The following is a 14,920-nucleotide window of genomic DNA, read 5'->3' as shown; positions in this document are numbered from 1 at the left end:
AGCCAAGAACAGAATCTCCCTCCATCCCAAGATGGAAAGAACCTAAATGTCCATCAATGGATGACTGGATAAAGAAGATGTGGTATATATATATATATATATATATATATATATATACACATACACACACACACACAATGGAATATTACTCAGCCATAAAAAGAACAAAATAATGCCATCTGTGGCAGCATAGATGGACCTAGAGATCATCATATTGAGTGAAGTAAGTCAGACAGAGAAGGACAAATATCACATCATATCACTTACATGCGGAATCAAGAAAAAATGATACAAATTCTATTTACAAACCTATAACAGACTCACAGACATAGAAAACAAAACATATGGTTACCAAAGGGGAAAGGAGGGGGAGGGATAAATTACGAGTATGAGATTAACAGATACACACTACTATATATAAGATAGATAAACAACAAGGACCTGTGGTATAGCACAGGGAACTACATTCAATTTCTTATAATAACACAAAATGGAAAAGAATCTGAAAAGAAAAAAATATAAATATGTATGTGTATATATATATATAACTGAATCACTTTGCTGTACACCTGAAACTACCATTGTAAATCAACTACATTTCAATTAAAAAAAAAAAAAGCAGAATCTCCCAGAAAAGGGGATGGAGCTGGCCAGGCCACAGTAGAGTTCCTCTGAAGAGTGGGACAAGTGACAACTGTGTTCCTTGCCCCTTACCTGGACCCCCAGGGAACCAGAATGGTGAGGTGCAGACCCAACTACTGATAGCCTTTTCCTGCAAAAACGTCTGGTTGTAAGAACACCCCTTTACTACGGAAGAAGAAATGCTTCCTTCTTTGCATTTTGTGTGACCCCACGAATCGGTCTAGCGTTGGACTTAACCACATCCTGTGGGAGTTTGCTATATATCAGGTCTGGTGCTCAGTGTTTTGCAAGAATTTTGTCATTTATTTGTCACAGGCACATAATCCCTATCTTAGAAACGAGGAAAGTGAACGTTGGAGAAAGCTGAAGCCGTTTGCCTAAGTGCGCGTGGCTTAGAAGACACGTAGTCAGCGTTAGAAGCCATGCTCTCTGACTCCAGAGCCCACACTCTTAACCTATCCAATATTGCCTTGGAACACTTCAGAAAATGGAGTGGCTCTGTTTCCTTAATCTGTCTAGCAATGACTATTATTAAATGGGTACTTTCTATATGTAGATTTGTACCAGGCACTTTACACATGTATACATTTCTACATCAATACTATATATTCAACATGCAGTTTTAGATTTACCAAAAAATAAGGGGGAAGTACAGAGGATTCCTATATACCCCCTCCCCCACTCCGGTTTCCCCTATTATTAACACCTTGAGTTATTGTGGTATATTTGCTAAAATTGATGAGCCAATGTTGACACATTGTGATTAGCTAAATTGCACAGTTTATATTAAGGTTTCCTTTTTGTGTTGTGCCCTCTATGGGTTTTGACAAGTGTGTAATGACACGTGAGCCCCGACAGTATTGTGAAGCGTAGTTTCACTGCCCTAAAAATCCCCTGGGTTCTGCTTATTCATCTCTCCCGCCTCTTTCCCCCATGAGCCCCTGGCAACCACTGATCTTCTTACTGTCTCCGTAAGTTTGCTCTTTCCAGAAGTTGGCCTCATACAGTATGTTGTTAAAAGAGGACGAACGCAGTTCCCCTAGGCCAGCAGCTAGCAGAAAGCGGAGGTAGAGTCCGAAACCACTGTCCGTCTGCCTCTGATCCTCTGCCCTTTCCGTAGCCTAAGCTGCCTAATGGTACTAGCCGGGGGCCTGGTCTGTCCGCCATCACCTTAGGTGGTGCTCCTAGGGCCTAAATCCTAGCAACTCCTTTCCTTAATGGTCTTGGGAATCTCGGCTTGATTGCTCTTTGATTCTAATCAAGGAATCACTTGTCACTCATGATCCCTCTGGACCTGCAATGTAAATCCTAACCTGCCTGAACTTTAGTTTCACTTGAAACATTCAGCCAGTTATTTTCAGCTTTTTCCCTAACTTTTTGCTGAGACCTTGCACAGAATTATTTTTTCCCCGGTTCACATGGAATCCTTTCTGAGCCAGGATGTTGCTTGCTTACTGGCCTTGTCATGGAAGGTCTCCCAGAGTCTCCCTGAAGATGAAGTTGGATGGGTGGGGCTGTGAAATGGAGCACAGGGCTGGAAATTCCCTCGGTTAAGTTCTTCCCATACCCCATCAGGGCCTGGAACACTTGCTCTCAGAACTTACAATGTTCCCTTTCTGTGTTGCCCAAGCAGACCGCCTCTACAATCTACTAAATTCTATTTACTGCCAAGAATTTTAAACAGAAAATCCCACAATCATATTTCAAGCATTAAAGGATACCCTGGTAAGAATATAAGGTATATAAGGTCCAAATAAAGGTGAAGTAGCTTGCAGAAGACCACACGGAAATGGAGTGGCAGAATTCAGATTCAAACCCAGATCAAGTGCAAAGGCAAAGCCAGTGGTCCCTGAATCACAACAGACTTCCTTCTGGAGCTCCTCTGACGGCAGTTTCAGCAGATTAAGGAGGCCGTGTGGGATTCAGGAAAAGCCCCCGCACAGGAGACCTCCTTAATGCAACCTCAAAGCATCACTTCACCATCGTTCAGTTGAAACTGGAATTTGTTGTTTTAAAACAACAGCTTAACTATGGTGCCAACCACTGTTCAGGGTTCTTTACAAATACAAGCCTGTTTCTGTGTTCTCATTACAACGTTTTCTGAAGCTAGCATCCAGCAGTTACATGCTTTATAAATTGCTAGAGTAATTCCAACAGAGTGTGGCACTCAGCGGTGGACAACGAACCTCCATTACTGACCAAGGACATTTGTGGGGGTTGCTAGTGGGTGTGGAAAGGATTCCAAGGCTGTGGACACTAAGCCATCATTTTCCCTGTTCTACAAAGTCAGAGGGGGCTGACAGGATTCATCTATGACCTTCTTACCTCTCTCATGTAACAGGTTACCAGATCTCTAAAACTGTGGTTCTTACTTGGGTTTTCTGGAGCAAAGAGACGGCAAAGCGGGAACTTGAGCTGAGCGCCCGGGTACTCGGTACTGCGAGTTCTGCCCTCTCCGGGAGAGTAGCCCGGAAGTCACCGCTGAGACAGGCACGTCGGCCAGGTGTGCTGGTCCCACCGCCAGGGGCACCGGCACATTCAGGCTTCCGGCCCTTCCTGACAAGGGGCAAGGACAAGTCGTTTATTAAAAAGAAGGGAATAGCAATAAAACATTCCAATGACAAAGACATGAATATTTATAATAATGTTAAAAAAAAAACAAAAAACCCTGAAGGGCATCCCCTATCTTTTAATTTTGGAGGAGGCAAGCTGACCGCGAGCTCGGGGTCCGCGCGCTGGGGACCAGAGGTTGCGGTCGCGCCGCGAGCGCGGATTGGCGGAGGGATGGCAACAGAGGGGCGGGGCGACCATCCCCGCGTCGTCAGGCCCCGCCCACCCGCGGGGGAATCCCAGGTTGGGGAGCGGGGCGCGCGAAGCTGCGGCGCCCCGCCCCCCGCGCCGCCCCCGCCGCCTCCCGGGCTCAGAGCCGCGGCCGCGCGGCGCTGCCATTGGTGCCGGGCGGTGACGCGCGCGAGCGGGCCTGGGCGGCGGGCGCGGGAGGCGGGCGCGGGGCGCGGGGCGCGGCTGATGAAACCTGGCGCCGGATCCCGCCCGCTCTAGACACTCCATTCAGTCAGCGCGGGCAGGTGTGATCGGCCGCTCAGCTGCCGCGCGGGGCACACGGCCACCCGGCATCTGTTACCCGAGTCCCCACTCCTGCTCCCCGCGCGCCGCGCCTCCGCCCGGGCGTCCGTCAGTCCGGCCAAGTCTCCATCCGAGCGTCCGTCAGTCCAGCACCTCGTGCGTCCGTCCACCCTCGTTCTTGCCTGCAGCCCACCGCCCGCTGCCCGCCAGCCTGGTGAGTGCCCAGCCTCCGCCGGCGCCGGGGCAGCTGCCCGGGTTCGGGTCACCTTGGGGCGGGGGACCCTGAAGCCGCGTGGGGTCGTGGAGGGCGGCGCGGGGAGCGGCGCGGGGCCCGCGCAGGGGCCGCTGGCATCCTCTGGGGTGGTTGCGGGCCGGGTGGGTCGGGGGTGTTCGCGGGCCGGTGCCCATGCGGCACTCTCCGCTAAGGAGTCCATTTTGGTTCCTGAAGGCGCGGCGTGGTGCATGATGCAACACCGAGTGAGTAAGCGTGGGCGACCTGGCGCCTCGGGGATGCCCGCCCCGCGCGCCCTGCGGGGAGCCCGGGTGCCGGGAAACACGGGTGGTCGGGGTGGGCAGGGGGCGGGGAGCGGGCGCCGGGCCGGCAGGCATCTGGAGACCTTCCCTTACATGGCGCGGAGCGGAGCACCCCGCCCCGCCACGAGGTCCACGATGTGTCATCCGCCGCGTGTCGGGAGCCCCCCCGGTGGCGGCAGGGTGGTCCCGCGGCAGGTGGCGGGCAGGGGACCTCGCAGCGCACCCCGCACGCTGGCCGCGGCGCCCACCTCTCTTGCTCCCTAGACCTACGGACCCACCCCGGCCCATCTACACCTCTAGTCTGGGTCGCTGGGGTTACTTATGGGAATTTCCCCTGGGTGGGCTTCCTCGTGACCCGATTTGGCCCGTAAAGGGTGGGATCTTTCAAGCTTTCCAGATGGTGTGTCGTGGGAGGAAGTTCTTCCGACTTCCCCAAGACAGCCTGTGCTCTGCGTGTTCTTTTCTACGAAAGTTCCCAGGCCAGGCAGGTCACGCAGTCATTCTAAAAGCCGTGTGTACACAGCAGCACTTGCTCTGTAGTGCTACCACCGCGAGCTGCTTTAGCTCCTTCCCCTTTTCAGTGGCTGTGGGAACTAGATAGGGCTTGCGTTTGACTTGTGTGATTAGGATAGCCAGACATGTGACTTCTGGAAGGAAAACTACAGTTCCCATACTCACCGGCAGGCTCTCGTGTGTAGAAGTAACCTGGAGTTGGGTTTTGTTCCAGGTTTGTTAACAGAGGAGAGGGTTGGGAATTTTCCTAAAATGAGCTCTTCAAAGTTTGCCCAATAGAACTGTGTATGTTGGCCTCTAGCTGAATTTCCTAATCGTGTTTAATTTTAATAATCATTTCTTTGGGATTTATCTTAACATTTCTTGCCACATGTGTTTGGCTTAGACGATAGGAAACCATGATACATTTATCCCCCTGATATTTTTAGTTGGTCTCAGTGGAAATTATTATTTTTATATGAACACACCCTTTTGTCATTAAAACAAAAGGTCTTACTTAAGTCATATAGTCAGATTAGAAATTTAGAGGACAAAGTCAACAATGGATTAAAATAGTTTTTCAAAGTTTATCATATTAAGATCATGTTTAATTATTACAGAGAAGTTTAAAGTGTCAAAGGAGTTTTGACTTACAAAACAGGATGAGACTTAATAGAGATCAGAAATGTACTCAGTTGTTTATATCTGAGTTGAACCACATGAGTACTCTTATGAATATAATTATTTGCTTCAGAGGAAAAAAGGCTTGAAAGATGAGATTGCTGATCTCGGGGAGTTTGAATTTTAAGACACATGTTAATTATATTTGGTATAATCTTCCAATCTTTGATGGAATTAAACACATGTTTACTGACTGTTCTAGTGTGTAGTTTCTTTTCTACTAAGGCCAGTAGAAATATGTAATTATGTTGGAGGGCCTGGCATTATGTCTAATTGAATTAATCCCTTTCATTATTAACTATATATTTGGAGGTATTGGTTTATTAACCCCAGAGCGGAATTTGAAACAGGAATAAGTGTGTCCTTGTTACAGAGAGAAACATTTTCCTCTGGGCCAGAGGCGTCTTCTGAGATGTCCATCCTCCCACCTGGCTCCTGGTCCTCACTCCAAGCAGGCCCTGCGGACAGGGCCCTGATGTTCTTCTGTATGCTTGGCCCCTCCAGCCTGGGGCTCCCACCACTGTCTGCTCCAGTTGGGTCCCGTGGGCCATGAGGCGAGGGGTCATGGGAGGCTGTCAGGGAGTTTAGGGATAACTTCAGAGGCCCTGTGGAGGAGGGGGGGAGAGGGGCAGGTGTCGAAACAGGGAGGCCAGTTCAGAGACTGGTCCTAACTAAAGTCTGGAATAAAACCCCAGCCCAACTGATTTCCACCCGAGAGAGTGACCACATGTCATTTCCGTGAGAGAGGATGGCAGCTTGGACTGGGGTGGAAATGGCAGACACGTCAGCCCGTTGAGTTGTGCTCCCGCTGCAGGCTGTGGACTTGCTCTATCTGCAGATTTTAAAGGTAGAGTCAGCAGGGTTGGCTGGTGGATTCCACGTGAGGTTTGAAGGTAGCTGAATGTGACTCAAAGTGGAGCAGAGTGTTAGTGAGGCTGGGGAGAGAGCATGTGGGGATGGACATCTTAAAAGTCGTAACTGACTTTTTTTAGGTGCTTCCATCCTCAAGGGACAGGGTCGAGCCAGCCCTCCCCTCTTGCAGCCTCCTGCTCCTGGTGGGGCCTCTGCCCTTTTCACGGCCCTTTCATGCAGCTCTGGCCTCCTACCCGCAGCCTCCCTCTGCTCCCCTGTGCCCTCCCGTGGGCATCTTGGCCATGGGTTTGTCCCATGGCTGGAATGGGGACTTAAAGCCAGGGGTGTGCCTGCTTTTTCATTCCTGGCCATCAAGGCTCCTGCATTCCAGGGGTTTCTTGGGCCTGAGGCCCCAGGCATTGGATCCCAGGCCAAGGTTTTAGGTCTCTTCCAGTCAAAGAATAGAGCGGTAGCATGTTTCATGGCAGATGGTCAGCCTTGTGGTAAACGTCGGTGGCTTTTCTTTCTCCCTAATCCCTATCGCCCTCTCCCAACTGCAAGGCTGCTTCGAAAATAACTTCCCCTGCACTTGTTCAAAGTCAATCACAATTTACCATGGGGGGGTTTACTGCATTTGCCACCTGTGAATCTGCTGGAGGGATGGGCAACAAATTGGTAAAAGGATCTGGTGGACTGCTAACCATTTTCGTTTCCCTCCGAAGGCATTCCTTCAGATCTGCCACATCTGCAGAGCAGCGGGTGGAGCTGTTTGCCTCACCCACTGGTCAGGATTCATTCCTCAGGGGACACAGGCTCTGCACGTTGGAACAGATTCCGGCATACAGTCCCCCATCCTGCCGCACTCCAGTCTTTCACTTGGCTTTTCCTCCGGTTATTGTCGTTAGCAGTGGGGACTGCCGGGTGGTGAACAAACCGTGCAAACTGGAGGTAGAGCTGTGTGGAGCAGAGGGTTCACAGCTTCAGTGCAGCCTGAGATCATCGCCCTGAAACAAGGATGCTGCTTCCAGAGGCGGAGGGCAGGTGGTCCCGGTGCCGGGAACAGCACCTCCCAGGGGCTCCTGGAGTGCGGGCTTTGCGGCCGTCTGTGGGTGCAGCCTCCAGAAAGTCGCTTAAACTTTCAGAACCCTGGAGACTTGCTCTGCCTATAGGCTGGGGAAGCCTTCCCTCAGCCTTGTGACGATGAAACAAATAATGTGAAAGAATAAAGGTACTGGAGCCAGTACATGTAGATTCTTTCATGGAATAGGTTCTTTCCGCTGCCAGCCTACTACTCCTCTAATGGCAACCAGAAATCCAAGCTCAGGGAAGCCTTTAAAGGCTATGGAGAGGTGGGTCATCTGGAGGTGGGAGGAAGAATGTCCTTCGCTTAGTAGGACAGTGTGTATTTCCACATCGTCTCCCTTTTTCCTGAGTCACCTTTTCCCTCCGGAGGCACGGAGGCCGTGGGCAGTTGATTCCTAAACATTATGTTCCTGCCGCAGTGCCTTCTTCCAAATATTCATGTAGATAAGGTTCTTGAATGTGAGGACAACCGAGTATTTTTCCAGTTGTGTAGGACAGGGTCCTGTGCTCAGCACGCACGCTCCGTGCGCAGTGAGCTCTGTGTCGTAGCCGTGCTGACTCGGGCCTCCCGGGGAGCAGGATCTGCCCCCGGGGCCACCCGCACTCCGACGGGCCATGCACTGCGGGGTTGAGGGACACGCCATGGGCCCTCCTGCGGAAAGGGCCGGGCCCCAGAGCGGGCTCCACTTGCTAGGATAAGCGCCTCTCCTAAGCTATTTCTCAGAGCCGCATTTCACTTCTTTTCCACATTGACTGCATGGTGATTGGCTCCGAGTGCCTGCCTTATAGGTCGAGAGGATTTAAATGAGGCAATAATCCAAGTTCTACGCTTAACAGCTTCTGGCACATCCTGAGCGCCTAACAAACGTTAGCTATTATGTTGGAACGGAAGCTCAGTTCTTTGATTTAGATGTGGAGAAAAATAAAATCTGTAACAGCTGTAATTTGCTCTCCCGTTTTTGCCAAGGTGTTAAAATGTGGCCCCTTCTCCTTGGAGTTGTGTCTGCGCTGCAGGGGGTGGGTGTGGTGCCGCGGTGTCAGGGGGCGGTACTGGAGCCTCTGAGGCACATGTGGACCTGGGTCCAGGGTCTCTCTGGGTGAGACTTTTGTTCTTTTAGTCCCGGGGGGCTCTCTTCACCACTGTCCTTTCACCATTGGGGTCCTGAAGGGTGTTCTGTGGCCTTCTTGCTGCAATGGGAAGGGGCCTTGCGGAAGGACCTCAGTCTGGGGCTGTGTTCTGACTGCCGGGGGACCTTGAAGCCCTTCACTCTCTGAGGACTGAGTGCCCCCCGGGTGTGGGGGCAGGTCCCTCAGGTCTCAGATCCACACACCTCCGGGAAGCAGAGCTCATGGCCCCCTCCTCGGCGCTTGCCTGCCTGTGTCTGTGCGCATGTGTGTGTGTGCACGCGAATGACAGTGTGTGCGTGTGTCTCTGTGACACTCGGGTTACATAGTAATCCTGACCCCAAACATTTTGTCCAAATTACCCTGAGGCCTTTGGGTTTTTTAAACTTGGGCCATCTCTGTATGCCATCTTTTCCCACCCCTTCCTTGAGGGGCCCTGCGGACCCCTTTTGGGGGGGCGGGGGCAGCAGTGAGCGGGGAGGGGTGTTTCATCACTGTTGTCGCTGCTATCTTCCCGCCCACGAGGATGCTCGGGATGACCTTTTAAGATCGGCTTGGAAATGATCTCTTTCTCTGTATCTTCTTATCGGCCTACTGATTACCATTAGCCAAAGTCTCTTACACCACGTAGGAAGGAAGGGAGAGGCCCTGGGGCTGAGTAAAGGCCAGACTCACAGGCACTTGGTAGTACTCACCACGTGTTCGGCACTGTCTGTGTTTTCATTTCACCCTCATGGCCGCCCGTTCAGGTTAGTACTGCTGTTTGGCCGATGGGGTGATGGAGGCGCTGAGGAGTGACACAAGTTGCTGGGGGGTGGGGAGCAGGGGTCAGGAGTAAGTGACAGAACGAGGATTTGCACCCAGAGGTCTGGCTCCCAAGTCCCAGCACCAGGGGTGTTTAGGGCTGTGGACTGCACCCGGGGCTCTGGCCACTACTGGGGCCGTGCTCCATGTGCCCGGGGCGCGCCAGGCCCTGAGCCGGGCACACAGGCCTGAAGATGCGGGGCCCCTCACCGCTCTTTGCTCTGAGCAAGCCCTAGACGTGTGGGAGCCGGCCGTCCACCGCTGGACAGCACCCAGCTCTTTTTCTCCTTTTGCCCCGATTCTTTTGAACGCACATCTTTTTCTCTCTGGGCCCTGGCAGCAGAGCCCTGGGCTCTGGGCACAACTGGAGCTCTGGTGTCCCTGGGACAGCTGTGCTGGCCGGTGGCCTGAACTGGGAAATGGTGTGTGTGACCGAGCGTGGGCTGCGTTCTTTCTGGGTCAGGAGTTTGGCATCCGCATCACCGGAGCCGGCTGGACGGCTGGACGTGGAACTTCCTGCCTGGGCCGCGGGGGAGCCCTGTTTCATTTATCTGCGTCTGTCATCTCTGCGCTCCACCTCCTCCACCTCCTCCACCTCCACCTCCACCCCCGGTGGGGGGAGGAGCCTTTGCAGGGGGTCTTGTGGGAACTGGGCTCTGGGGATCAGCGGCTCCCTTCCTGGTACCCCTTCTCCTCAAGGCCACAGGCAGTGGTCCTGCCCCTGATCTTGCTTTGCTGATGTCTGTAGTGCGAGGAGGTGGGGAGGGGTCTCCTGCCTTGGAAGATGCTTCTTTGACACGCTCAGAAACCTTGGAGGCCACTGTCTGAGCCCGCATAGCGGCGAGAGCCGTCTCCCCAGGAGAGACTGCGCGCAGGTAGGGCGCCTGCGGCCGTGGCCTCGGCCTCTCAGTGAGGCTGTGGATACTGACCTGTGTACCCCCCTTCCTGCCTTTCTTCTTTCATCTTCACCTCCTTTCTTCCTTCCCTTGGAAAGTAAAGTTGCAGGAGTTACAAGGAGCTCCTCAATTTTTTCAAATTTACCAGCTGTTTACATTCTGCTCCTTCGGTTCTTTCTGTTTTCCTGACAGTCAGTTCATCTGTCTACACATATATCCACACGTTTTGTTCCTCAGCCATTTGAGAGTGAGTGGAAGACATGAAGCCCTTTGATACGCCCCGCGTGCTTCGGTGTGTGTCCAAAGAATAAGGACATTCTCTTATGTGACTGCAGCATGACCTCAAAATCAGGAAATTTAACATTGATACGACATTGTATTCCAGTCCACAGTCCATATTCAACTTACAGTTGTCCAAATGATGTCCTTTACCTATATCTGCATTTTTGGGGGGGGGTCTGGTTTTCTATCTCAGAAGCCTCTTTAAGAAAAAATGTTCCTAAAAGTTAGAATATGTATCGTGAAAAATTTGGAAAGTACAGAAAAGGAAAAGAAGGAAGAAGTAAATACCACCTGTAATTCCTGCGCCCCCTCAGGGCGGGTCTGGGGGGCCCCCGTCAGCTTGGAGGGCTGCAGGGGGTGGTGACGGGGCCCCCCAGACCCGCCCTGAGCCCGCAGGGCGGGAGCTTCCAGCGAGGCCCCGGGTGGCGGGAGAGGCGGGCGCCCTGTCTGGATGGCTTTCCGCCCCTGCCCACCGCCTGGGCGCTTGCCCACTTGAGCTGGCGAACTTAACCCCTCGGGGTGGGGAAGGGTGGAGATCCACCCAGAACTTGTTCAGGACTTGAAAAGAAGTGTTGCAGGTCCTCTCTTGTCTGACATATACCCCTGGCTTCCTAGACTAAGTGGAGGGTAGGGATGGGCCTGGGCCCTGATGGGGAGAAAGGCCCCGGCCCCTTGGAGACCAGCTCCTGGTTGTTTCACGGGCTGTGGAACCTCTGGGCCCCTACGGGTGGGCCAGTGGGGAAAGGAGGAGGAATTCAAAGCTGTGAAGTTTGCTTCTTATTAGCGACTGCGCTGCCCACAAGTTCCCAAGGGAAGGTTTCAGCCTGTGGCATGAAGCGTGTGGACCTTGCTTACGAGTTTCACTTCTCAAAGCCACCGTCCCCCTTGTCATCACCAGCAGCATCTGAGGGGCTGCATTATCTCCTGGCCTGGATGGGGTCTTCACCGAGGGCGGCTGGTTCCTGGACCGGTTTTGTGACTACGTTGTCCATGGAACCCCATCGTTTGTACCTCAGTTTCCCTGAGCTGTGAAATCTGTGCCGTATGTGGAAAGGGGCCTCTGAAGGTCATGATCAAAAGCCCCAAGTATTTTTCCATGTGTTTGTTTTTTCTTCTCCTGCACCAGACCTTCTCCTTGAAGGAGCTGGCCCGGGGAGGGACCGCCGTGGGCAGCCGCCCAGGCTCTGCGCACCCTGCTGGGGCCACGGAACCCCTAACCTGGCCAGGCCAGGACTGGAGGCTGCTCTTCAAAGAAACCCTTTGAAGCGCAAACATTTCCTTTCCTGAAAAGAAGGGAAATTGAAATGAAAACGTATTGTTCTGTGCAGACAATGTTCTCTCGGATCAAAGAGGGAGTGGGGCTTATAAAGGGAGATTCACAAATGAGGCCTTAACGTGGCCCACGGGGAGGGTGTGACTGCGCTCCTGTCCACGGCCCGGGGTCTGTGATCCACGGTAAGGTTGTATCTTCCTTTTCCCCTCTTTATGGTCCTGAATCTGAGTCTAACATTCTGTGTTTAACAGTGTCCCTCCTTTGTGTTTTTATCTGCTGGTGGTTGAGCATGTAGAAAAACCTTTTGATAAGTGATGACACCATCTGTGGTAGAATATTATATAGCCAATAAAAGGGATGTTTTCAAGGAACATTTGATTATGGGAAAAACTTTGCTGGTAAAAGTGAAAAAGATCTGGAGGCAGTTTTCCACATTCTGTGTTATCTTAATGAGGTGGATGTATTTGCACAGAAAGAAAACCATGTTAAAATCAGGCTTTGTTTTGTTCACTGCTGGGTGTGTAACACCTGAACTAGTGCTCAACAGATACTTGTTTTTGTAGTTTGTGAAAGGCAGTATATTTTAAAGGGAGAATGTCTGAGCTAAATAGCATAATTCTGGGAAGTGCACAGAACAATGAGTTATTTTACATTTCTGTTGTAATTCTGCCCTTGCATCTCAATTTGGGGTTTTTTTGTTTGGTTGGTTTTTTTTTTTTTTTTGTACAAACACGTGCCCCATTTTGTACTTTGGTGTAAAGCATACTGCGAATGAGTGACTGTGATGTTTCTATTTTTGGAATAATCCGGTCATGTTGAAATTAGGGTATTGGGATGTTAAGAAGCTTTTCCTGTGTTGGTTACTAGGCACCCTCACGGTGGGGTAAGGTGACAACTTCTCACATACTCTGGCTGGTGTACCATTGTGCCAGCTTGACCTCCCCTGTTGAGAATTTTTGCCTAATTTGCTTAGGATTTCTCATCTTTGACCATCAGCACTGCTAAGCATGTACCAGGAGGCTGTACATCGCCCTGTTTCTGATTTTTAGAATTCTTTAGAAATGCAGCATCTCATCCTTACCCAAAATATAGGTTAGTTTGAAAACAGGCCGGGTCTCAGTGATCCCGTGTTACAGCAGCCCGGACCTCTCCTGGGGAGATAGTTTTTGTTCCTCCTTTGGAAGGATGCAGGACTCAGGTGTCAGGGCCGCATCCACACGGGGTTCTGGAAGCTCCTTGGGGTGGCTGTGTTCAGGCTGTGCTGGGGCAGGGCTGCTGGTGCCCACGCCCTGGCTCTCCTGAGGGTGGTGGCTGCCAGGCGTCTTTGGCTTCAGTCTACAATAAATATACTGACACTTTGATCAGGTGCACTGTTTATATACAGACTGAATGAAGCTCCTTCTTGTACCTGCGAGTGCAGGCTGATAATTGTTACTCTTTCCTGTTGCGTTATAGAAAGTTCCGGGGGCGGCCTGCCGTTTGCAAACACAGGTGGGCCTGGGCGTGTTGGCCTGCAGGCCCACCTTCCCCTCCTCCTTGGTGTGCTGAAACTTAACATCCCAGGGTGTGGGAGTTACCCCTGCCCACTCCGGTTTGGACAAAGACAGCTGGAGGGTAGAGGTTTCTTTTTGTGGTGAGTGGAGGGTTTCTGGCTGAAGTGGACATTATTCTGTGCTGAGTCCCAAGAAGGCAAAGGGGCACAAGGCGGGATCTGTGTGATTCCCGGTGTGGTTTGCTGCTGATGCAAACCTGGGCAGCTCTGTCCTGAGCTGACCTCACACGCTGGTGTTTTGAATGTGGCTAGGTCAGGCTGTGTGGGATTTTTTTCAGAGATGGCCCAAACATTTGTTAACTTCAGAGCTTTGACTCTTTTTGAGTTTATTTTATTTGGTGTGATTTAAGGAAGAATCCATCTGAAAGGTGAGCCTTCCCTCTTGGAGTTGAGGATTTGTGGGATGAAGGGGGAGAAAGTACACGTTTTTATTGATATTAATAGAAATATTAATTTTTGGACTCTCGGGTCTGGTGGATTAAAATTGAATGGGGTGTTGAAAATATAATATTAGCTGTAGCAATCATACCGTTAAATAGTTCTCCTTGAAGAGGTTGACTGGATTTTATGTAAATTTAAGCCTTGTTTGAGAAGTGGTTTGGTTTTTTTTTGCTTAGAAAATAAATATTCTTTAAGTGACAAGCCTGTGTATGTAATTCTTAAAACAATAGTAAATCAAGGGAGTTGATTCTGTGGCACAAGAGCACAGGGACAACAAAACCAGAGCACGATACATTGTGGAGCTCATTGAAACAATGTACAAGTGCCTGTCCCAGTTTCTCATGGCTTATTTACTACGCTTCTCAGTGCTTTTATTGTGAGAATTCAGAGTACTTAATTTACAGTCTTTTAAACATTCCTCTATAAGTTACAAATGTTACCAAATGTTAGTGTGCAAGAAGAATCCTCATGAACTTGACTTTAGGCTGTTGTCTATGTTGATATTATGTGAAATTGGGGATAATCTGCAATTGTAATTGTATAACGTATCCCCCATGAATCTATAACCTCAAATTTCTAGCAGCTGGTTTGGTTTTTTGTTAGTTTGTTTTTAACCTTTGTTGGAAGACATTTCTTTCTCCCTAGAGGGCTAACTTGGGAGATACTGGGCAAAAACATTCATTAATTCTTTGAATAGTCTGTATTGAACTGGGAAGACCGTCTTGCTAGTCTCAGAGTTTGATGCAATCAGAATTTTGAAAATTATCAGGTGTAATTTGTGCTAGGATTAGAGCCTGATTACCGAAAGACTGTCAGGTCTGTGGCCTGATGAGTCACAGCAAGGGCGTGGCCACCGTAAACCGCTCGGGGCGGTGAGTCTGGGAACACACCTCCCGCGAATGGAAGCACTTTCCTATTGCTCTAGGCGGCTTGCTAACCTGCCTGCCTTGAGGATCTGCATGGGAGTTCGTGCTGAATCACCCTGGGGAGCCTCTAGATTGGTGGGAGATTTGGAGCTTCTTGGGGGCTGCTGGCTCTGTTCCCCCACTAATAAAAATAAAAATGTAAACCTAAGGGCAAGACTGTGTTGTATTTTGTTTCTGGAAACGTAGCACACAAAACAGGAGCTGTTTCTGTTGTGCTGTGCGTGTCACTTCTTGGTTATTGCTGTCACCCCTC

General features: G+C 50.8%; 1 protein-coding gene across 1 annotated transcript in view; it reads left to right on the top strand.

Annotated features, from left to right (window-relative positions):
- The first annotated feature begins 3,592 nt into the window (after window positions 1-3,592).
- Window positions 3,593-14,920, top strand: part of SLC7A1 (solute carrier family 7 member 1) — a 65,021-nt gene continuing 53,693 nt past the window's right edge. Inside the window, exon 1 of the mRNA XM_072976065.1 lies at window positions 3,593-3,940. The gene's annotated coding sequence lies outside the window, so the exon portion shown is untranslated. The remainder of the gene's footprint in view (window positions 3,941-14,920) is intronic.

Source organism: Vicugna pacos, chromosome 14, assembly GCF_048564905.1.
Source record: "Vicugna pacos chromosome 14, VicPac4, whole genome shotgun sequence".
Taxonomy (NCBI): domain Eukaryota; kingdom Metazoa; phylum Chordata; class Mammalia; order Artiodactyla; family Camelidae; genus Vicugna; species Vicugna pacos.
This window is presented reverse-complemented; position numbering and strand designations above follow the sequence as displayed.